The 22858-nt window shown below is 46.0% G+C and overlaps 2 long non-coding RNA genes across 2 annotated transcripts; one reads left to right on the top strand and one right to left on the bottom strand.

Annotated features, from left to right (window-relative positions):
• Positions 1-16441: 16441 nt before the first annotated feature.
• On the bottom strand, positions 16442-19327 carry LOC129337279 (uncharacterized). Its single transcript, XR_008597807.1, has 3 exons — positions 19051-19327; positions 17873-17951; positions 16442-16524 (listed from the first exon to the last, which is right to left on the bottom strand). It is a non-coding gene; the product is annotated as an uncharacterized LOC129337279 (long non-coding RNA).
• Positions 19328-19454: 127 nt separating this feature from the next.
• Positions 19455-22858, top strand: LOC129337459 (uncharacterized). Its single transcript, XR_008597824.1, has 3 exons — positions 19455-19627; positions 21562-21761; positions 22669-22858. It is a non-coding gene; the product is annotated as an uncharacterized LOC129337459 (long non-coding RNA).

Below are 22858 nucleotides of genomic sequence, written 5' to 3' on the forward strand. Positions count from 1 at the left end.
ATATTTCACTCAACCCTTACAAAGCCGCAGCTTATGATAATCGCTGATTATCCCCAAAAGGCTGAATATGAGACACCTCTCCCTCAAAATGGGGGACTTGAAGAATGTATCAAAATGGTGAAGGTACTTCCACAACTCCCAGGCAGTTGAAATTTGTATGCATGTAGATCAAGATTCCCTCATTACTCAAGAAGTCAAAAAAATCAGACATTTTAATATTTAATAGGGGAAAAACTCAGGACATGAAATTTATCTCACAGTAGTGGGTAACACATAACCAAGTCTACAAGTAGCATCTAATATTGAGTTGTGGATGGTCTGTTGCCCATGGATAAGTATTCTACACATCCACTGACTATCATATTTTAAATAGAAGAGTCCTTGTTACAAGTATCCTTGTCGCCAGTGGAAAGAAAATTACATTTTTTGCCATGTAGGATTGATGATCAGGATTTGGTGAATACCTTCTCCTGTGCAGAGTAAAACAGCACTACTTAGATATAATTTGATATATCACTTTGTGACTTATAGAGAGAGGCAAAAGAGAATATTTAGCAGCAGGAATTCTTCGCTTCATTATTAAAGATCACTAATTTACAGAAATAATATTCTACAACTCTGAAATGCTGTCACTGCTAAGCATGGCTTTATTTAAGTAAGGACTCGGAGCAAAATTGTGTTTTCAATGGCTGCACACTCATAACTGGAAGTTGCAAAAGTTTATTTACAAAAATCAAATGCCTCTGATTATATGACCCTATGCAGGGGTTCCCTCTCCCAGAACAAGACATTTTCAAAGTGTCCTAGGACCTTCGTGGAGTGCCTTTCCTTTGTGAAAGGAATGTTTCTTCATCTATTCAGAGGCTGGACAGCATGCTATGGAATCTGTTATTCTTCATTTTGGCAGCCATGAATAAAGCAGTTATTCAAAAGAGCCCCGTTTATTTACTTCTTTTATACTCCATCTTTTCTCCTCAATGGAGACCCAAAGTGGCTTACATCATTTTCTTCTCCTCCATTTTATCCTCACAACAACCCTGTAAGATAGGTTGTGAGCTGAGCATGTGTGACCGGCCCAAGGTCACTGAGGTAACCTAAAAGTTGATCTACTGCTCTACAGGAGATATACCAGACTGTTGGGAGTGGGGTTAAAACATTACCAGAAGGCTGGGTCTGGTCTCTGTTCCAAATACTCATAAGCTAGGCCCAGCTTACAACATATGGCAACAGAGTTAAAATAATTCCCATTTTTCCTCTCTCAGCAAAGGCATTGATAGGGGGAGAAGCAAAAACTATAGCAGAAGCCACCACCAGTGTGCAAATGATGCATAGGTCCCTATCAGCCAAGGAAATCTTGCATCATTCCACTGGGCCTGTTACTGTGGCTGATGTCTGGAGGGAAGAGGAAGCGTGAACGATAAATATATGCAAAGCAAGACAAGTATAGCATTGGGGTTTTCTGCTCTGAGAACTCAGTAAAGCGGCTACTCAGTTTTTACCTTGCCTGAAATCTGCCCAGCAGCTAGCTAGGGAGTGTGAGCTCCCCCTACAGAGCCAGAAAGAAAATTACAGTTCATATCATATAGAGAAAATAGGGGGGAACTTACCAGTCTCTAAATCAAAAAGAGTCCAGTAGCACCTTTAAGACTAACCAATTTTATTATAGCATAAGCTTTCGAGAATCAAGTTCTCTTCATCAGACTCTTTTTGATTTTGCTACTACAGACTAACACGGCTAACTCCTCTGGATCTATTACCAGTCTCTGCAGATCATGACATATTTTGGGAAGATGGATGCCTTTGACCTAAGCCAGGAACTTGGAGCAGACACGCTGAACGCCTTCAAAACCTACTCTGTGACAGGTAATGAAAAGAAAAGCTCTATCTTACTGAGTGTCTATGGCTCTTCCATTTATGGGTTTATCACCAGGGACCTGCTAGCTCCGAAGGACCTTGATAAACATCCTAAGCTGAAATTTTAAAGAAAAAGGCCAGTCATGATGACTTCTGTAATTGTGCAATGATTTAAACTTAAGTCATGACTCAGAGCCCAAGGGGAAACTGCTTTGGGAGCAACACTTTGGGGAGGAGAAGAAACCCTTTGAGGAGCAATCTTTGACGGCTCTGTCTTTTTAAACTACGCATTTCAGCTAACATTGTGTCTCTCTACGCTCAAGTGTTATTGGGTAAGACGTTTCATGTAGAGAGACTCTTAAATACCTTACATCCACTTGTTCATTTGGAACTGCGCTGGAGAACATGCCACAAGACCAGCTTGTGTGGGTCACAGGATGCTTAGCTATTCAACGCTGCTTTGTGGCTTTACCAGATTTGACTTTAAAGACAGCTTTACAAAGAATCTATAGAATGGAATCCACAGGCCAAGAGGCAAAAGACATCCAACTTGGAACCCAAAACACACCTTAGAATGCAGACATCAGCAGGCTGCCAGAACCCAAAAGGGCAGGGGACCAGGCAGTCAGCGACAACGATACGTGTATGCCCCTTATCACCACTGCAGAGACTACCATCATCCACAGATTTGTAGGTTTAGTCATGCTGAGTGCCCCTAGTGGAAAAGGAAAGGTCATTTGGAGAAAGTTTGCCATAGTATCGCAAAGAGACAGCCTAAGTCACAAAAAAGCCCTATTCCAGAACTTCCATGGAAATAGATCAAGATGGGTAGCTGTGTTCGTCGGTCTGTAGCAGTAGAAAAAGAGCAAAAGTCCAGTCCAGTAGCCCCTATAAGCAGGGCTTTTTTCCTGGGAAAAGAGGTGGTGGAACTCAGTGGGTTGCCCTTGGAGAAAATGGTCACATGGCTGCTGGCCCCACCCCCTGGTCTCCAGACAGAGGGGAGTTTAGATTGCCCTCCACGCTACAGCGCGGAGGGCAATCTAAACTCCCCTCTGTCTGGAGATCAGGGGGCGGGGCCACCAGCCATGTGACCATTTTCAAGAGGTTCCGGAACTCCTTTCCACCACGTTCCTGCTGAAAAAAAGCCCTGCCTATAAGACTAACAAAATTTGTGGCAGGGTATGAGCTTTCATGAGTGACAGCTCACTTCTGCAGAACTGACTTAGAGGAACCCTCAAGCCGCAAGAGGTACAGAAGAGGATGAATATCCACTGTTCGTAGTGTGAGGGCCACCCGTCATTCCTATCAGAGTGACTGTCAGCATGAATAGGAGAATTTTCTAGAGTGAAGCTCCCTTCGTGGAAGGCACCATGTTCAGCTGCGTGGAATGGAAATCAATCAACCTCAAAAAAGGGGTCTGACGAAGGGAGCATGATTTTCAAAAGCTTATACCCTGGAAAATCTTGTCGATCTTTTAAGGCGCTACTAGACTTGAACGTTGCAAAATCAATGATGTTCTCCCGCATTACAAATATTATCAGATGAAATGGAAGGTCTTAGTGCATCTTCTCCCGATTCAGCATGATAGCTACCCTTTGTTCTTTTCTCCTTATGTATATTCAGCTAATAACCAAGGTCATGTCACACCCTCGGTTTTTAAACAGAACCGATGAATTTACTCAGACTTCCATTCCACCAGGACTGTTTTGTGCGCAACCATTTTCTCCTTTCTGTAGTAAACGTGGCCCTCCAGTGGTATTTCAAAATACTGCATTATAAAATGATATATCTGGAACATGGAAGAGAATGTGGTCGCTGCAGATTTTTTCCTATAAAAACATTAGTTTTTCATCCTGGTTCAATGACTGAGGAACACCAAAGAAGCGTGAACCTCTGAGGGGGTCTCTCTGTGGACCCATTTTTGTCCTCCTTTCTGCGAGGAACAGAGCACCAGTACACATAGTTCCCTCTGCCCCTGCCATTTTGTCCAAACGTTACTTGTGAGATACATTACACAGAAACAGTGTGACAGACCAAGAGCGCATCATAGCAAAATGGTTTGCAACCAGCTCTCCCAGGTCCCAATCTGACATTCTGATCTCTACCAGCATGGGTCAAGACTGGGGAGGGGGGGGCACAATTTAACAGGCCTCAGGGGAATCAAAGGAGGTCTGGTACCTAGAGCAAGGCAAGCAGCCCATTGCCATTATATAGTCCTCGGTAGTACTTTCAGAAATCAAATTTACTTTTTTGTTCCTAGTTCATTAAATGTGTACATATGCAGCAGGATTGCAGGTAGGGAAGCCCATGTAAAATGTTTGTTTGCAATGCGCACTGAGCACTAGCGCCTCTGTTACAAAGACAGGACATTCTGAACTGAATGCTCCTTCATACAAAATGTTCCCAGCACAAAGAAAACTAGCACAGCCGGTAGAAACCGAGGCTAGAACCTTTCTTTTAGAAATGCGGTTTTCTATGTGCAAAACAGCATCGTGAGGTACTCCAGTCCAGAAACTAGCGTGCATGTTTTAATCCTGTTTGACTTGCGAGTTGCCTCAAGCACGCTTCCTGGAGAGACAGCATTAAAATGTTCTATATAAACAATACTTCCTCAGAAATCAGTTCCCCTCAAGAAAATGGAGTTGACTGGCTATGGCAGGTCCACATATGCAACAAATGGCCTTTGCAGAAACATTTCGATGCAACATGTGGTTTTAACCAAATTTTTACAATATTGGTACCATGCTGTTAGAGTTAAGATCAAGTTCAGGAAACAGGGAAAGTGTTTCAAATTTCTGGTGTCCTTAGTTGAAAGCTCTCAGATTGCATGACTGGGAAAGACTGTGGTGCCGATCAGAGAAACCATGGGGAAGAACTTACATTTTAACTCGGCAGAAGACAAGTTCATATTTGTCAGACTAGGATCTGGTTGACCCAGGTTCGAATCCCCACTCTGCCATGAAAACTTGCTGGGTGACATTGGGCTAGGGCTGCCAGCCTCCAGGTAGTGGCTGGAGATCTCCCGGAATTACAACTGGTCTCCAGGCCACAGAGATCAGTTAACCTGGAGAAAATGGCTACTTTGGGAGGTATTATGCCAAATTATGCCATGCCAAGGTCCTTTCCCTCCTCAAACCCCACTTTCTCCAGGTTTCACCCCCCCCCCCCAGATCTCCAGGAATTTTCCAACTTGGAGCTGGCAACCCTACCTTGGGCCAACCACACACTCTCAACTTAATTTACTTCATAGGGTTGCTGTGAGGATAAAATGGAGAAGAGAATGAGGTGAGCCACCTTGAGTGTCCAATGAAGTAAATAAAATAATATAACCTCGTTCAAATAAACAGAATGATCTCATCCAGGCCAGGTGGAGGACATTATGTAATGCAGATTCAGTCTTAATTACGAATTTCTGAGTTTCAGAGAGCCTGGAGTGGAACCCCGTGGATGTGTTGTACTACGGGAGGCACATCCCTTTGGCAGGAGGAGGCTTCACAGATGCAAGATGCTTGGGAGAGGGTCTGGCATCGAGGGAAGGATCTTCTGAGGGAGGAAAGTGCCTCCCCTAGTGGAACAAACCTGTGGGATCCAATACTTAGTTTCAATAATAATAATAATAATAATAATAATAATAATAGATTTATATAATATAATAATAATAATATTATAATAATTGATTATATACCACCCTTCAGGATGACTTAACACCCACTCAGAGCAGTTTACAAAGTATGTCATTATTATCCCTACAACAAACACCCTGTGAGGTGGGTGAGTCGAAGAAGACTTCTATGAAAGCTGTCCCCTGCTTTGCTGTGGTTTTCAGTTTACCCTAAGAAAGATGTTATAACAACAACAATAACAACAACAACATTCAATTTATATACCACCCTTTAGGATGACTTAACACTCACTTAGAGTGGTTTACAAAGTATGTCATTATTGTCCCTACAACAAACACCCTGTGAGGTGGGTGGGGCTGAGAGAGCGCTGAGAGAGCTGTGACTGACCCAAGGTCACCCAGCTGGCTTCCAGTGGAGGAGTGGGGAATCAAACCCGGCTCTCCAGATTAGAGTCCAGCGCTCTTAACCACCACACCAAACTGGCTCTTATCTTCTGGAGAAAAAAAGCTGCCTTTGATGATTAAGGAGAAGTATCTATTACAGATGTTTAAGGCACTAGATTGAAACCTTGAAGGAGAGAGAGAGAGAGAGAGAGAAAGAAAGGCAGGCAGGCAGGCAGGCAGGCGGACAGGCTAGGGCTGCTGAGCTGATGAACTACCAAGACTTTGCAATGAAAGGGGATTGGGATTGTTAGCTTCCATAAGAATAGTAAATCATTTATTTCTTTAAAATATTTGTTAGCTGCTCTCTCCATAAAACGCTTCAGATGACTTCCAGCATCATAAATCTGCTTTATCCTTTCTTCCAGGGGCTACACCAGCTTAGAGCACTACAGCTGCTCTGCTTAAGGCCTCAGAAGAAAGGATGACAGAGTTAATCACAACTTGACAAGTATTAAGAATATCAGTGGAACTCTTTAAGCAGTTGAGTGGTTTCTTGTTACTTATGAAAGATTTTGTTTCAGTTCACAATCAAGAGCAATTGGCTTGATTCGTTTCCCATTGACTTCTGTAGGAGTTAGATTATGCTCAATATGAGCCAATTAATGCCTATGTGTAATTGATAAAGAGCTGGAATCAAGCCAATTTGCTGAACCCTGGAACTGACGGAATCTCCAAATTCCTTCACAGGGGATTTCTCATGCAAGTGAGATCGTAAAGTCAATTTGACTTTTCAGATTTTGGAAAACATGTGACAACTTGTATGTATGAAAGAACCATCACAGATCTAACACCAAAGACATAACTTTAATCTCACCTCCTGTGCTTTTTGGAGAAGTCTATTCACAACTGGATAGCCTAGATAAGCCTGATTTCATGAGATCTCAGAAGCTAAGCAGGGTTGGTCTTGGTTAGCATTGGATGAGAAGCCTTAACAAAGACCAGGGTTGCAGAGGCAGGCAATGGCAAACCACCTCTGTTCGTCACTTGCCATTAAAACCCCACCAGAGGTTGCCATAAGTCAACTATGACTTAAGGGCAGGATTTTCATTTTTCATTCACAAGTAGTAACCAGTAATCGAGTGCAGAAGAGTTAAGTGATCTGAGAGATCTACGAACTCAGATTCCACCACCACCAATTCTCCCAGTGACTTCAGGACTGTATATTTAGAGCATTTTTGTGTGCTTTCTAGAATCTCAAACGTTTATGGGTATAATGGGGTGGGGGAACAACAATTGTATTAATTTGATTTTTATTATGATTTCCACCCATCATGCCTACAAGGCAGTGTATGAAGGGTTCCCCACCCAAGAAATCCTCCGTCCAGGCAGTCACTAGATCCACATCTACTTAGCTGTATGTTGTATCATGCAAGAAATGGTTCATAATAGCTCAACATCTTTCTTAGAATCAACTGAAAACCACAGCATAGCGGGGGACAGCTTTCATAGAAGTCTTCTTCGATCTGGAGATTAAAGTTAGTGAATTTGAAGGTGTGTATACACCACTGTGAGCTGTCTTTAAACTATTGCGGGGAGGGGGGGACAGCCATCTATCTCCACCTTTATCTGGGAGTGAAAAAGTCTCCCAAGGGCACCACTGATATTTGTCTCAGAATTATAGACTGTGCACCCACAGAAAAAGAATACTATATCAGAAGCTGACAAACAGTTGATGGTTGCAGGTTCAAAAGGTGGATCGTGGCCCCGTCTGAAAGACCTTACCTAAAGGGGTTTATAAAATATGTATTCTTTTTCAATCTTTCCCACAGCTGGAAATGAAAGGGGCGGGAGAAAGCCTTGAAAGTCACCGTAACAGGCCAGCACACACACATATGTGCCTTTCGATAGGCGAGAGCCTAATCCACTTCTTGCCTGAATGGGTTCTCCAATTTCTGCCTGAGAACTGACAATTCCCTTTGGCTTTATGGAAGGAAAGTTCCTGTTCTTTTCCTATTTGCTGAATTTGTCCCTGGGGAAATCTCGAGGATCAGCATTTTGCTCCGAGAGATAACTTTCCCCTTTACCTTTTTTGCTCATTTAGATAAGCAACAGAAAGCCATTAAAAGTTGTCTGCGCTCAGGTTCCTCCTTTCTGTTTTGGGCTCCAAAGCACTGGTGGCTTCTTAGTGGCACAGTTCCATTGAATGAGTCACACTTGCTCTAGGCCTTGGCAAACAAACAAAAATGTATTCTCCAAGCTTCTTGAATAGGAATGTCTAAGGTCTCACTGACTCAAAGCTCTGAAAGGGTCAGGAACTACTTCTGCTTCCCAACTCTGAATTATGCTTGAAGCAGCTGTAGATGTGGCATGGAAACAACTTGCAGGTAACCTTTGCATCCTCTTCCCCAGCCTTCTCTGAATCACAGCTGTACTGGGGAGTTGCAAACATTCTATCCTGGAAGCTCTAGAAGGGACAGAGGCGGGAAGGAGGCATGGCATAGCCCTATCTCGTCAGATCTCAGGCGCTAAGCAGGGTCAGTTCTTGAATGGGCAACCCCCAAGGAAGACTCTGCAGAGGAAGGCACTAGCAAACCACCTCTGCTTCTCACTTGCTTCCAAAGCCCCTTGCTGGGGCCACCGTAAGTCAATTGCGACTTGATGGCATGTACACAGATGCAGAAGGGACAGGAAATGCAAAGCACTTGAGTTTACCTTCCCTCCTTATTCCATAACACCCAATACCATTATGATCTGACAGTCCTCCCACCATGCATTAGCTGAACAGGTGAAATCAGCACCTTCCTTTCCCAAGGCCTCCCCTTGTATTGTCATTTCATACTGTATTGTTTTATAGAGCTAAACTAACATGAGTGTGTCTTCTTTGGCTGTCCTTCCAGCACCAAAGGAAATAAAGGCCATTTTTACACTGCTTACCGGCCACAGAACATTGCGCAAAGCTCCCGGAACGACAGCGGCTTCCTGGTGCAATTTCTCACAAGAACAGTAGTTCTCGTGTGAAATTGCTCCAGGAAGACACTGTCATTCCGGGAGCTTCACACAATGTTCTGTGGTCGGTGTCAGGGGCCTGAGTCCCAGGCCCCAGACTTGCCAGGAGGGAGCAGTGGGAGGCAACCGGGAGGCAGTGGCCCTACCACCCCAGCCAGCAACCAGGTCCAGAACCTGCCCACTCCAGGGGGAAGGGGTGAAAGGCCAAAGCCTCAGAGGGCTGGAGGGAGCAGGGAGAGACCAGCCAGTCCCACCCTCCAGGGGGAAGAGAGGGGGCTAAGCAGGACAGAGGAAAAGGGCCAAGGCAGGAGGAATAGGGACCCAGCAGCAGCCCAAACAGAGCCCTTACCAGCCAAGGAGGAGAAGCAGCCACTACAGTGTAGAGCCACACCCCGGCTAGAGGACAGCAGCCTGGCTCAGGAGTTGCTAGGAGCCAAGCCCCTCCAGGTGGAGCTGCCACAGGCATTCTGGGGGAGGAGCTGGGTAGCCCCGCCCAGCATCAATGAGCAGGCAGCCCAGAAGCTGGCCAGGGCAATTCCTCGCGAGCAAGGCCAGGCAAGCTCAGCAGCACGGAAGCTGGCTGGGGCAGTTCCTCACGAGCAAGGCCAGGCACGCTCAGCAGCACAGAAGCCGGCTGGGGCAGCTTCTCGTGAGCAAGGCCAGGCAAGCTCAGCAGTTCAAAAGCCTACTGGGGCAGCTCCTCGTGAGCAAGGCCAAGAAGACCTCAGCTGGGGATGGCTCGCATTCAACCCCACCCTGCCAGCAAGGCAAGGAAGCCAAGAAGGGATTAGTGGTAGGAGGGAAACACCTGAGGGAAGGCACAGCTGGGCCAAGTCAGGAGAGGGAACAAGCCTAGAAGGAGGGTGGGGCGGGGAAAGGAAGCCCTATATAAGGTGGCTGGGAAGAGCTCTGTGGTAGTGGGTGTGAGTAAGGAGTGATAGTGTGGAGTGAGAGCAGAGTAGTGCAAGAATGGAGGCTTGGAGGAGAGTTCTGGGAGGAGGAGGAGATGATGGAGGATGCAGGGGTAAGCAGGCCAGGTTGAGCAGGCCAGCGAGTGGATTGAGAGGGAGTCAGGGTGATGTATACCACCCCTCCTTCCACAGAGCAGGGTCCTGCAGCATCCCTGGTGCCCCTCTGATGTCAGGGCCGGCCCAGCCGGTGCCCCGCCCAGTGGCGGCAGCGACAAGCCCTGACAGTCGGTAAGCAGTGCGGAAACAGCCAAAAAGAAGGTGATGTGCTACCAATCATGCCACTCTACATCTTTCATAAGCCAGAATCTGTTGACCATGCAGACTCCATGAAATCTGGATAAGGGTTTTGAGCAGGTGAGTCAGATGCATGGATTTTTTTAGGAATGTCCCAAATGTTTGCTATGTATCACTCAAGTGCTTCTTACAGCAACAGCATCCACATCTTCAGCTAAAATGGTTCAGAGACCCTGAGGAGAAAAGGAATGTTGCTCCTCTGCAGAAGCCATACTCTTCTCGATCCTTTCCAGCTGCCTAAAAAAACCCTGCATTTTCCACATTAGGAGATCTCAAACCCGTTCTTTGCACCAGGCACAGGGGCTGTTGCATTCCTGTCCAGTTGGAAGTATGTGGTTGGCTGCTGGGTGGAAAACAGATCACTGGACCCAATGAACCTTTGTCCAAACTAGTGAGGCTCTTCTTATATTCTTGGCAGTGCATTTTCTTCAAAGCCTGAGATAGTTAAGTATTAACAACATATTCACAAGACCAGATAACAAAGACATTGGTTTTAACATCACGGTGCACTTGCTACATTGAAAATGGATTTGTGAGTCAACTCTGAGGAGCAGGGGCTGCCAAATCTGAAAGGGGGAGACACGTAAAGGAGTTTGCCCACCTGTGCTGGTGCAAGGGGGCTTAGGTCTGGTCCTTAAAAGCCAAGCATAACAGCAACAGCAGAACTTAGCAAGCAAATTACTGGCAAGCTCCTCTTTTCACATAGCCTGGAATACATGACTTGACACCTAATTCTTCAATGATGCTTTCTTGTGTTGGTCAAACCCTTGTTTCTGTGTCTGGCTCCTATTTGTAGTTAGTGCAGCTTATCATCCAGAAAGTAAATGTGATTTCAGAGGATAACAGTCTGTATCCCACCATCAGGAGGATTCTCTTTGCTATATTAATCGAGAGAGAGAGAGAGACGGAGAGAGAATGTGGCCATTTAGTGCGGTAGAGAAATTGAATTTTTAATCATTCTGTTCAATTCTGATTTTAAGAGCTTTTTTTAAAGGCCATGATTAAATAATTGTGCCACCGTAATGAATGGCTCAAAACCTGAAAGGGCCAGATAAGATCCTTGCGAGCTAAAATGATTTAACAATTATCTGTTGCAGGCCATTCTCAAAAGTGTGTGTAACTCTTGCTCCACGTTTCTCCGTCGCTGTAACATCGCTTTATGCACTGCACTGATTGTGCATGGAAATGATGAGCTGCATGCCGAGGCTTTTATGATTCGACTCGGATGTCAACAGTTCACGTGTTAGAACTTGACATTGTTCAGGTCCTGGAAGAAGATGATGGGAAGAGAATGAAGCGGTTGCTCGGCATCAGCAGTACTCTATTGCTGCTTCCAGGCTGCAGGGGGCATCAGTGGATGCGTAGCGATTGCGATGTTCATTCTGCCCTGGCTGGCATAGGATCAGTCCCAGAGCCGCAACAGCTATAACCAGGGCTTTTTTTCTGGGAAAAGAGGGTGTGGAACAAAGTGGGTTGCCCTTGGAGAACATGATCACCTGGCTGGTGGCCCCGCCCCCCTGATCTCCAGACAGAGGGGAGTTTAGATTGCCCTCCACGCTGCATGGCACGGAGGGCAATCTAAACTCCCCTCTGTCTGGAGATCAGGGGGCGGGGCCACCAGCCAGGTGACCATTTTCAAGAGGTTCCTGGACTCCATTCCACCGAGTTCCAGCTGAAAAAAAGCCCTTGCTATAATGATGGGAGAAAGGGCCTAAAGCTACATTAAGCCACTGAAAGATATGCGGCATACAAAATCAGGAATGTGTGGAGAAGGCAGCAAGATAGGAAAACTATGGAATAGCGACTGGTGAGTCAGCATCCGAGTCATCACACCAAATGTGGGAGAACTCCATGCGCTGAAACAGTACTGCACACCAAAACAGAAGCCATAAATTAAAATGCAACATTATAATAAAAAACTACCTACATAGAACCTACTCTTTCCAGCTAGGTGGGATGGACAATAGGCTTGACTTTGTGTCTAGACATCATAGCAAAGCTAGGACAAGGTTTAAGGGAAAAGAGGTCTACAAAGCTAGGGTATCGCTCCTGGCTTGGCTGCTGGCCGCTGCATCTTCAGAAGGTGCTTGCTTGGACTCGTGTTTAAAACTTCGGTTTAGCCATTATGATCATAAAGCAGTCGATGATGGTGGCAAAGGGAGAAGAGGGGCTCGGGAGAACAAAGCAAAGCTCAGAAACAGCAAAACTAGATTGCCCTAGACAAAATCCAGGAAGCATAAAAAGATACAATCAGCTGTATTCAGGAAGTGAACTACCAAGGCCCAGACCTTGGTACCATAAGCACATCAATAGAACCTTTTAGATGCTCTTGTAGGTGGAGAAAGAACACTTGCAGAGGGGAAAGCAAGCTCACAGCAAAAAGCTCCCAATCAATATGCTTCCATTGGAAATGTACCAGGCTATGATGATGGAGGGGACTGAGGGTGAATCCACAGGTCCTTATATTAGTGCCACTTTATTGCCACTGTGGCGCTATACTCACCGCAGTTCACACGTTCTTGGAATTGATCCACTCAATCCCGTCATTCTCCTGTCATTGTTGCGCTTCCATTGAGAGTGGCTTTTTTCTGCTTTTCCCACTTTGAAACGTTTCTTTCACACTATTTTTGTATGCATGAGAATGCTTAGAAGCGCTTCTCCAGAAAATGCCCACTCAGCCACTCCTCCTTTCTTGGTTGGTGCATCCTCAGAACCCCACAAACCAGAATCCTGCAAGCCTCTGTTGATGCGGCAGAAGTTTCCCCCCCCCAGCCTTTTTTTTTAAAAAAAATGTTAATTGCACTACTGCAATCTCTCGCTTAAAAGGAACCCATTGCATTTCCCATTTAAAGCAATTTCGATCCTGGAGCAGAGGGGCAATGTAAAAGAAAGGGGAGAGCTGGCAGCTAAAGGCAAAACACACACACCCTCCCTCCTTTTAAAAATGTATATGGTGATTTTAATGGAGACCAAGGGAGGGACAAGCGTAGAACTTGCAATTTGTAGTACAAAAAATGGATGCTTAATTCACAGCTTGGTTTTAATTAGCTTGATTTATCTGATTTCTCCTGAAGAAAAAAAGGGGGGACCACTCACTTAAGATTTCTCCCCCCCCCCAGCCTGCCACTGTTTCAAAATAGTGTTTACTACAAAGAAAAGTGGGCGCTCCTCCCTCCCCCCTCCCTCCATTGAATCGCAAGCAAACCAGGCGGAGGGGGGAGGGACGCAGCTGGGGCAGGCAGCCTTTGCACAGCTCCACCGCTCGGTGACAGGGAGCTACGGGACAAGCCTGGCTTTCCCGGATGCTGAGGGTAGAGGAAGAGAGACAAGAAACCAGCGACAGGAGAGCAGAGGGAAGGGGGGCCTGCGACAGGGAATTTAAATGAAATTGGCAGGCAAAATAACAGCCTATTGCAGGCAGCAATGGGGGAGGGGGCTCCATCTGCAAGCTATTGCAACATCAATATAGCGCAAATCTTTACCATTTTTTTAAGGGGGGGGCATTAATGTGCTTTTGTCAGCGGTGATGGCAAGTAATGCTCCGCCCTATAGTGCACTTTTTCACAGGCACCATGCTGTTTGAGTGGGCATGTGAATACCACTTGGTAATATCGGGATCAACACAAATGCTGTCATTGCATGGAAAAAGCAGAAAGTATGTGCGTGTGGATTTAGTCAGAACCCTGGGGGTGAAGGATCCCTTGATCTCTCTCTGGGGATCTGATGTGGAATAGTAGATCTGCTGCCTTATAAGAGTGCCTCTGTGTCTCCCATCTGTGCTCTACCTGTATATACTAGTAAATTAAACAAGCCCTCCAGTTATGCTGCAGATCACCCAGTGCTCTCGCCTCCAACAGGAACCAGCCCAGGTAATTCACAAGGTCCCTGAATTTCTCACTGCTTGGAGAAACAGGAGGCACGAACGCTGGTGTTAAAGGCCTGATTGTGTTTTGGGGGAGAGAAACTGTGAGCAGGTATGACTGAGCCAAAATAGATCCAGAAACACCCGTAAAATCAGTCAGGTTTTTGTTCCAGCAAAACCAACAGGAAGTGCAGAGCCTTCATCTCATCGCAGAGAGAGACAGATACATATAGGCTCTATAAGAATTTCCAATGAGCATGCATAAATGAGACAGAAGCGGTTGTGACCGTCCTGTCCCCCCATCCATGTGTGTTCATTCTCTGCAGGTTAAACACCTGGAAAGTCTATTTTCATGCAGGAATTGAACTGTCTGGAACTACTGACTGGGTATGCATGTAGATGGTGACGTTTTCCCCTCTTGGTTCTGTCCGCAGTGGTATTTAACCACCTGCTATGGCTCTCTGGGCTCCTGCTCTTGCCTCTTCCAGGCCTTGGCCTACACTCTTCCTCTCTCCCTGCAAAATGTCTGTCACCAGTGAGTTGCTATAACATTCTAGTTTCTAGCTGCTGCCCCCTCCCTTTTTAAGAGTCAAAGAGCATGCAACGCAAAAAGCTTCACACACATCCGTCAAAAGGAAAGAACAAACAACCAGAGCAGCAGCAATTCCCTCCACTAAGCCAGGCTAGCCGCTGTCTGTAATTGCACCTTCACATATTTAGGTGTAAACCTCTTAGTTTTGTATTGTAAGCGGCTGCAGCAGCTGCGATAGGAAAATTGTTTGGCAAGCCCCCCCTCCCCTCTCTCCCATCTGTACTTTCATATAGAACACAAGCACCTGAGCCAGTTTTTATCCCTTTGAGTTTTGCTAACTTGGCCCAGTATTATTTTTTAAAGCTGGAGATCTTAGACCTATATGAGGAGTGTGTGGAGGCAGCATATGGCCTGGGACATTTGGAGAAGAGCTTGCAAAGATCCAAGGCTGTCTTCTCAAGCTCCGTTCCAGTCTGTTTTATTTGCTACCGGTACAAACAGAATTGGGTGGGTGCCACACCTTTTCCTCTGCCAGGAAGCTGTCTGTTCTTGCAAGAGAAGGGGGGGGGGATATTCTGTAGCAAGAAGCGGAACTGTATCGTGAGCCCAGTGACTGGGGGACACTCAATATTGCATTCAAATTATGGGTAATTTGATACCAGGGCTTTTTTTCTAGGAAAAGAAGTGGTGGAACTCAGTGGGTTGCCAGCACAGGGGGCAACTCTTGGTGGGAGGTAATTGCAAAGTGCACACACGCTCCCAGGACCAATGATGGCACTTTGGGTCAGCTGGAACAAGGGGGCAGTTTTTAAAAGTTTAAATCACCCTCAGCGAAAATGGTCATATGGCTGGTGGCCCCGTCCCCTGATCTCCAGACAGAGGGGAGTTGAGATTGCCCTCTGTGCTGCTCCAGAGGCACGGAGGGCAATCTAAACTCCCCTCTGTCTGGAGATCAGGGGACGGGGCCACCAGCCATGTGACCATTTTCAAGAGGTTCCAGAACTCCATTCCACCACGTTCCCGCTGAAAAAAAGCCCTGTTTGATACCATTCAGCTCCTTAAAAGCTGTTTAGAAAGCAGGTATCTGATATGTTCACACCAAGTGGGGAAATTTTTCAAGGTATTTTTCTGAGTGGGATCTTGCATATAAGAACAGAGTCACATAAGCTCCTGGGGAACAGCTGAAGCCAGCTGTGTGGGAGAATGAATGGATTCGGTTCCTGGCCCCACGCAGCCACCAGCTGGGTCTGAAGTGAGGCCCTCTGGTACTGGCAGGACAGCTGGGGTTCCACTAGTTCCTAGGGTTGCCAAGTCCAGGCTGGGAAATTCCTGGAGATTGGGGGGGGGGGAGAGCTTGGAGAGGGCAGAGTTTGGGGAGGGGAGGGGCCTCAGAATGGCGTAATGCCATAGAGTCCACCCTCCGAAGTAGCCATTTTCTCCAGGTCAACTGATCTCCGCCACCTGGAGATCTGTTGTAATTCCAGGAGATCTCCAACCACCACCTAGAAGCTGGCAACTCTACTAGTTCCTGATGTGTCTGGTTAAATACAACCCTTGTCGTCCCCCCTGCCAACACCGATGCCACCCCCCTTTTTTGGTTTGCCAGCCCACCAGCATCTTCATAAGAAATCATTGGGGATAGCCATCAGTGGCATATATACACAATAGGCCAATCCGAGAATTCCAGGGGAAATGGAAAATATTTTTTGATTATGTAGCTGAAAACTAAGAATAATTAAGAACAACTATTATTAAATATGATGATAGACAGAAAGATATTTCAATAAAAGATCAGGAATATATATGGGCAAGTTCTAATGACAATTTGATTTAATTGATCATAGTTGATCCATTACGCTACTCTCATATAGGATTTAGATGTTGTGCTTCAATTCATATCTGATCCAGATTATTATTGATGACTGAAGTAGTGGAGGACAGCAGAGATATGATCTGGATGGTCATATGATGTAGTGATGCTTTTGTTTGAGTTAATTATCTGAAATAAATGAAAAACTTTTTTAAAAAATCACCGGGGTTTGCAAACTTGGAGGCCCAGGTCTCGTTGGTTGCCAGATCTGCGTTTTTCTATCTTCAGCAGGTCCGGCAGCTTGATCCCTAGCTGTCTGCCCATGACCTATCTACAATGATCCATGCAATCGTCACCTCCAGATTGGACTACTGCAACTCTCTCTATGCAGGGCTACCCTTGAAAGTGACCCGGAAACTGCAAGTGGTCCAGAATGCAGCGGTGCGTGTACTTACGGGAACTCCATTTAGGACACACCTTCCAACTGTACTGGTTTCCAGTTGAATTCTGAGTCAAGTTCAAGGTGTTGGTCTTAACTTTCAAGGCCCTTAGTGGACTGGGACATACATATCTATGGGACCGTCTCTCCCCATACTTTTCCCAGAGGGCGTTACTCTCTGCAGACCAAGATTTGCTGGTGGCCCCTGGCCCCAAGGATGTTCTCCTGGCCTCGACCAAGACCAGAGCTTTCTCAGCTCTGGCTTCAGCCTGGTTGAACGCTCTCCCAGCTGAAATCCAGGCCCTGTGGGACTTACACAGTTCCACCAGGCCTGTAAAACGGAGATGTTCCACCAGGCCAATGAAAATGGTTGAGGAGCTGACGAACTATCCTGCCAGCCCCTTGCCTGGTTTGCTCTGCTTCCGAAGCCTGAGATCTGTTGTGCCTACCCACAGTGATATGTACTGGGGTTACTGCCCTGCCACATTTTAGAGGCCCTTGTTGGACTGTGTTTTACTGTTTTATATGGTTTTTAATTGCATTTTGTAGTAATTTATGGTATTTATATGATTGTTGTAGCATGAAGTTGTGACCTGCCCTGAGCCCGCTTACGAGGAGGGCAGGATATAATTCCAATATATAAATGAATAAAATCTTGGGCCAAAAACGTGGCTTACGCCTGTCGAAAGACTACTAGCTAAGGAGCAGCAGCCTCTACTCGCAGGTACTTAAACCTGGGTGTGGCCAGAGGCCTGCAACTTTGGAAAGAGCGGAAAGGGTCTTGGTCCTTGGCTCTCAGCCTGCATTGGGCAGCCGTGTGAACTTGGACCTTAGGGGTGTGATGTTCTGCCCATTTTTGTTGTTTTAATTGCATTTGTTGGCATTGGTGATTCAATTGTAAAATTATGTTTTTAGGGGGGTTTCGGAGAGCTCCTTTCAGCTGATGCTATGGCTCAGTGGCAGAGCATTGCTTGGCATGCAGAAGGACCCAGGCTCAATCCTCAGCATCTCCAGTTCCGGATCAGGTAGTAGGTGATGTGAAAGACCTCATCCTGAGACCCTGGAGAGCAGCTGCCAGTCTGAGTAGATAATACTGACCTTGATGGACCCGTGGCTGATTCAGTATAAAGCAACATCGTGCATTCATGAACCGCTGGAGAAAAGAGGCATGTAGATGCTTTAAACAAAGAAAGAAACCTACCATCATCTCTATAGCACTGTTACCATACAGGAAAACTGGCTTTCCAGATACACGATAGCTAACATAGTGGGAGAGGCAATGTGGTTTAGTGGTTAGAGAATTGGCCTGGGTTCAAATTCCAACCTGCCATGAAACATAATGGTGGGGGGGGGACCTTGGGCCATTCTCTTTCAGCCTAATCTATCTCACAAGGCTGTTGTGAGCATAAACTGGAGGAGAGGAGATTCAGGTGTGCTGCATTCAGGTCTTTGGATGAAGGGTGGGATAAAAATGAGTTAAAAAAATGAATATGGTGCCCTAGTCCTGAAGCATCTTTGTCATAGCCAGTTATTCACCTTTTGAAGAATGTGGCTTTAAAAAACCACATTTGTACTCCAGGCTCCCACCCTGCTGCATGTCATAGAAGGAGATAAACAAATATCACTTTATTGCTTACTCATCTCATAATTTGTGATTGCTTGGATGGTAGCAGAGGTCAAATGCATAACATTTGTTGAATGGCACAGTTGTTGAAAAAATGTCCACAATTATTTTTAAAAAGAGGAAACGCTATGTGATGCTGACTGCTCATGTCTGTTTTGATGTAAGTACAAGTGAAAAGGAATGAAGTCTAGTGTCGTTTTAGCTCTGAACAGCTGCATAAGGGACCTGTGACAAGTGTCCTCGGGGCCGCCTCCACCATATCCTGGTTCCCCAGTGCCTTGGGCACCTGCCCCTTGTAGCTTTGACATCAAGTTAATATTTCACCCTGGTCCTTTTATTTAAAAGTCTTTGCTTGCCTAAAAATAGTAGAAGGCTGTTCAGTCTGACTCATTGGAGAGGGAGACACATTTTTAATCTGGAACAAATACCGCACAGTGCTAACGGTGGTGTTCTTTTCTGGCACGTGGAGCTCTTCAGGCCTTTTACATCAAGGGAAGGCTCCATGTGCAGAGCAGTTCTGTGGGACCCAACCCTATGCCCCCTGCAACAAAACTCTGGAGGACCCTGTACTGGAAATGTGGACTGTGCACATTTTTTCAAGTATAGTGAGAGAAACTCAAAACAGCAGAGAAGTTGGCCATTTTCACACTACCTTATTTTTCCGCTTGTATTGCACCATTCCTGATGCCCGTTTTTCACAATCGTGTCCACACCATCAGGAATATACCGATTCTGTCGTGCTTCCCTCTGTTCTCACGCTGCTCAAAAGAGCGCCATTTCCTCGGGACGATTCAGAAACGTCAGCGCTGACGAAAGCAAAGTAACACCTACAAATGTTTTGGGTTCTTAAAGACAGAATAGTGCTATATCGATCTTTCTGTGATCGCTTAAAACATCACCCACCGCCCCCTTCCTTACAAAACATTGCAATAGCGCAAGAGTTTTAAGGAATGGAAAAAAATTGGCAACAGCCAGTTGCCTAGGAAACCCTTTTCAGAAGCCTGCCCGCCCCCAGGGAGCTGCTATGGAGACAGACGCCGAGTAGGAGAAGCAAGAGCATGTCAGGGCGGCAGCAGCAGCAGATCCGTCCGCTGGAGCTGCTAACTTTCTCCGGCTCTTCAGCAAGCGAGAGAAGGCTGCAGCTGGCAGGCTGCTCTGACAGAAGGGAGAAGGGTCGGGGAAGGAGTCTCCTAGACTTCAGCAAGCAAGGCTCCCTGTAAAGATTTCAAGTAAATGGGTGCATGTGTCTTTAAGTGCTTGGGGTGAGATAGGTGAAAAGAGGGGGTGAGAGAGGGAAGAGTGAGTGATATGATTGGTTGATGACTGAGAGGGTGGGCGGAGTGAATGCAGTTGAGACTGACAGGGCAGAGAGAAAATATTCAGTCAGAAGAAAGCAGGCTAGCTGTGTGCTGCCTGAGAATACTGGAGGATTTATGAGAGAAATATAACCTGTGTGGAACCTGAACTGAGCATGTTTGTGAAAGGACACTCAGTCAGGGAAAGGGAGGCCAGCTGTGTGCTGCCTGAGCAGGCTTAATATTTCTGTGAATGAGAGTCAGAGAGGCCAGCTGTGTGCTGCCTGAGAAGTTTAAGCATTTCTGTGAGAGAAATATTGAGTTAGAGAAAGCGGCAAACTGTGTGTGAAGCCTTAGAAGAGATCTGTGTGAATGAGAGTAAATGAAGTAACTTTAAGAACCGAGAACTACTTTTATGAAACCGATACGCTTCTTGACTAAATAAAAGTTTATTTTGTTTTGTTATATCCCAGAGTAGCTGTCATTGCTTTATCCCATTCCTATCCTCAGGGCCACATAGAACCACGAAGGAGCCTGACGCTTAGGAACGTTACCAAAGGGAGAACTTAAATAAAATAACTTGGAATATAATATTCCTGGTGGCAGCAAACTACCCAGAGGGTGTTAAGGGAAAGATAAAAGGCAAAATCTACCGTAGAGAAAGTAAAGGTCATAACACTCCCCTTCCCCTTTCTGGAGGAAGCCAGCAGCCTCCTACACTTCCCAGGTAAACTTGCGCCAACCCACTGTCTCTTCTGGTCTGACTCAAGGTCAGCAACAGTGGGCGTGGCTAAGTACCCATTTGTGGCCCTACTCGGGGGGGGGGAGCAGTTTCATGCGTTCTCATGCATGAAGCGAATAGCGGTAAAAAGCTGCCACAACTTTGAAATAGCGGCACAAGAGCTTTACAAGTTAAAGCGGCAGGACAGTGAGCTGTTCATGGATTGTGCACGGCACGATTGTGAAGAAGTGTGAACAGGTGCACCTAAAACAGCAGAACAGCGCTAACTTGCCGCTAAAATAAGGCAGTGTGAAAATGGCCAATGTCTAATCAGCTTCCTTTGTTACATTATTCTCTCCCAAGAGGCAAAATATTGGCTAAAGTATAGTTAGGGAACAGTGTTTAATCTATATATTGTCAAAGGCTTTCACGGCTGGAGAACATTGGTTGTTGTGGATTTTCCGGGCTGTATAGCCGTGGTCTTGGCATTGTAGTTCCTGACGTTTTTCCACCAGCTGTGACTGGCATCTTCAGAGGTGTAGCACCTCTGAAGATGCTTTTGGTGCTACACCTCTGAAGATGCCAGTCACAGCTGCTGGCGAAACGTCAGGAACTACAATGCCAAGACCACGGCTATACAGCCCGGAAAATCCACAACAACCAGTGTTTAAACTGATTCCTTTTAAAAATGTTGTTCCTAAACCCATTCTTGCTTTCACAAAATCCTGCACTCCCTTTCTCACCATGATTTGAGTCCAGGGGCACCTTAGAGACCAACAAGATTTTCAGAGTGCCGGCTTTCAAGAGTCATCTCTGTACACAAGACCTCTTATACAGGGATGCTCAAGTGACTAACTTTCTGTGTAGTCTTATATTCAAGTGTACTCTGTCTCCCTAGCATTGCCTGTGTATCCACAATGGGAGAACCAGTGTAAGATCTTTCACTTGATCCTACTCGTGTAAGATGTCTTGAGTAGAGTTATTCTCAGAGCTCCTTTCTTCAGACACCAGATCCGGTTGCTCTACTGCAGACCAACACGGCTACCCACCTACACTATCAATTTCCCACCAGGTATTTCTGTCTAGCCTGATCGAAAGTCGTTTGTTCACCACACGGGGGCGCATTTAAACCACATTTATATTTCAGGTTTTGCTGGACTGTGAGGGCGGCTGCAAATTGTGTCTCAATTTGGCTAATGGTGGCTAGAGCAGACGAGGCGACAGACAGCCAACACATACACACAGCTGTGAGACGTCTAAATTACTCTCAGCCTCAGGGATGGTTCACAAATTAAGATAACATTTCAAGTTTCTTCTCTTGGAACGCCTTCTCACCCATCCCTGGAGGTATGGAATCTCACAATGTGTCAACCTGCCCTTATCCAGATAAAGCTGCATTTCTGGAATCACGGGAATTGCAGTAGAGTGTGATGGGAAGTCAGCAATTGACACATTGCATGATATCTGACACATTATCCCATGCGCAGATAAGAGGAAAGAGCGGGCTGGTTTTGATAATAATTTGCCGTGGATCTGAGGATGGGTGAGGCGGCCTTGATGTTTAGAAAGTCAGTCTCCCCCCCCCCCCCCACACACACCCATTTAGGGACTAATTACACAGTAGTTTGGATAACCAGTTTGGTGTCATGGTTAAGAGCGGCAGCACTCTAATCTGGAGAACTGGGTTTGATTCCCCTCTCCTCCTCTTGAAGTCAGCTCAGTGACCTTGGATCAGTCACAGCTCTTTCAGAGCTCTCTCAGCCCCACCCACCTCACAGGGTGATTGTCGTGGGATAATAACAACACACTTTGTAAACCACTCTGAGTGCAGCATTAAGTTGTTGTGAAGGGCAGTATATAAATCAAACATTGTTGTTATTAATTATACTGACCAGAATATTTGGAGGGGTAGCAAAAGACCTGTATGTCGCAGCCCATACTAGTTGCATGGTTAAGCAACCTATAGCCCAAAAGATCACCCACAGAACATTGGGTAAACTAAACCTTATCCAGGGGGAGGGGTGCCTTGGGACCTGTTTTCTTATGCATATCCCCAAGCGGGGTGGAGAGGTGTGTTTCAAACTTCAGCACTTCCCAGGCACTCATGGGCTCCATTCTGACTGGGACTATGGCACATGGAGGGGCTTCCCTAGTGCTATTTTCACAATGTGAAATGGCCCTAGGGAGGGGCCTCATTTGGCCGGATGGGAGCTGCACATGTACTGATGAATTACGTATTTCATTTGCACAATAGGTCAAAGAAAACAACACTGATTAAAGAACCTCATGCAAATCCACAGGGGACCATTCATTTACTGCTTTCCAGCTCCAATGCTCATCAAGATTATTACACCTCAGAAGCCCGCTCCGTTTCTTCACAATTCAATATGGTGATTCATCATGTTTTAACGGCAGCAAATAAAACTCACGTATGGAGCCTTTGA

The sequence above is a fragment of the Eublepharis macularius genome, chromosome 11 (assembly GCF_028583425.1).
Source record: "Eublepharis macularius isolate TG4126 chromosome 11, MPM_Emac_v1.0, whole genome shotgun sequence".
Lineage (NCBI taxonomy): Eukaryota > Metazoa > Chordata > Lepidosauria > Squamata > Eublepharidae > Eublepharis > Eublepharis macularius.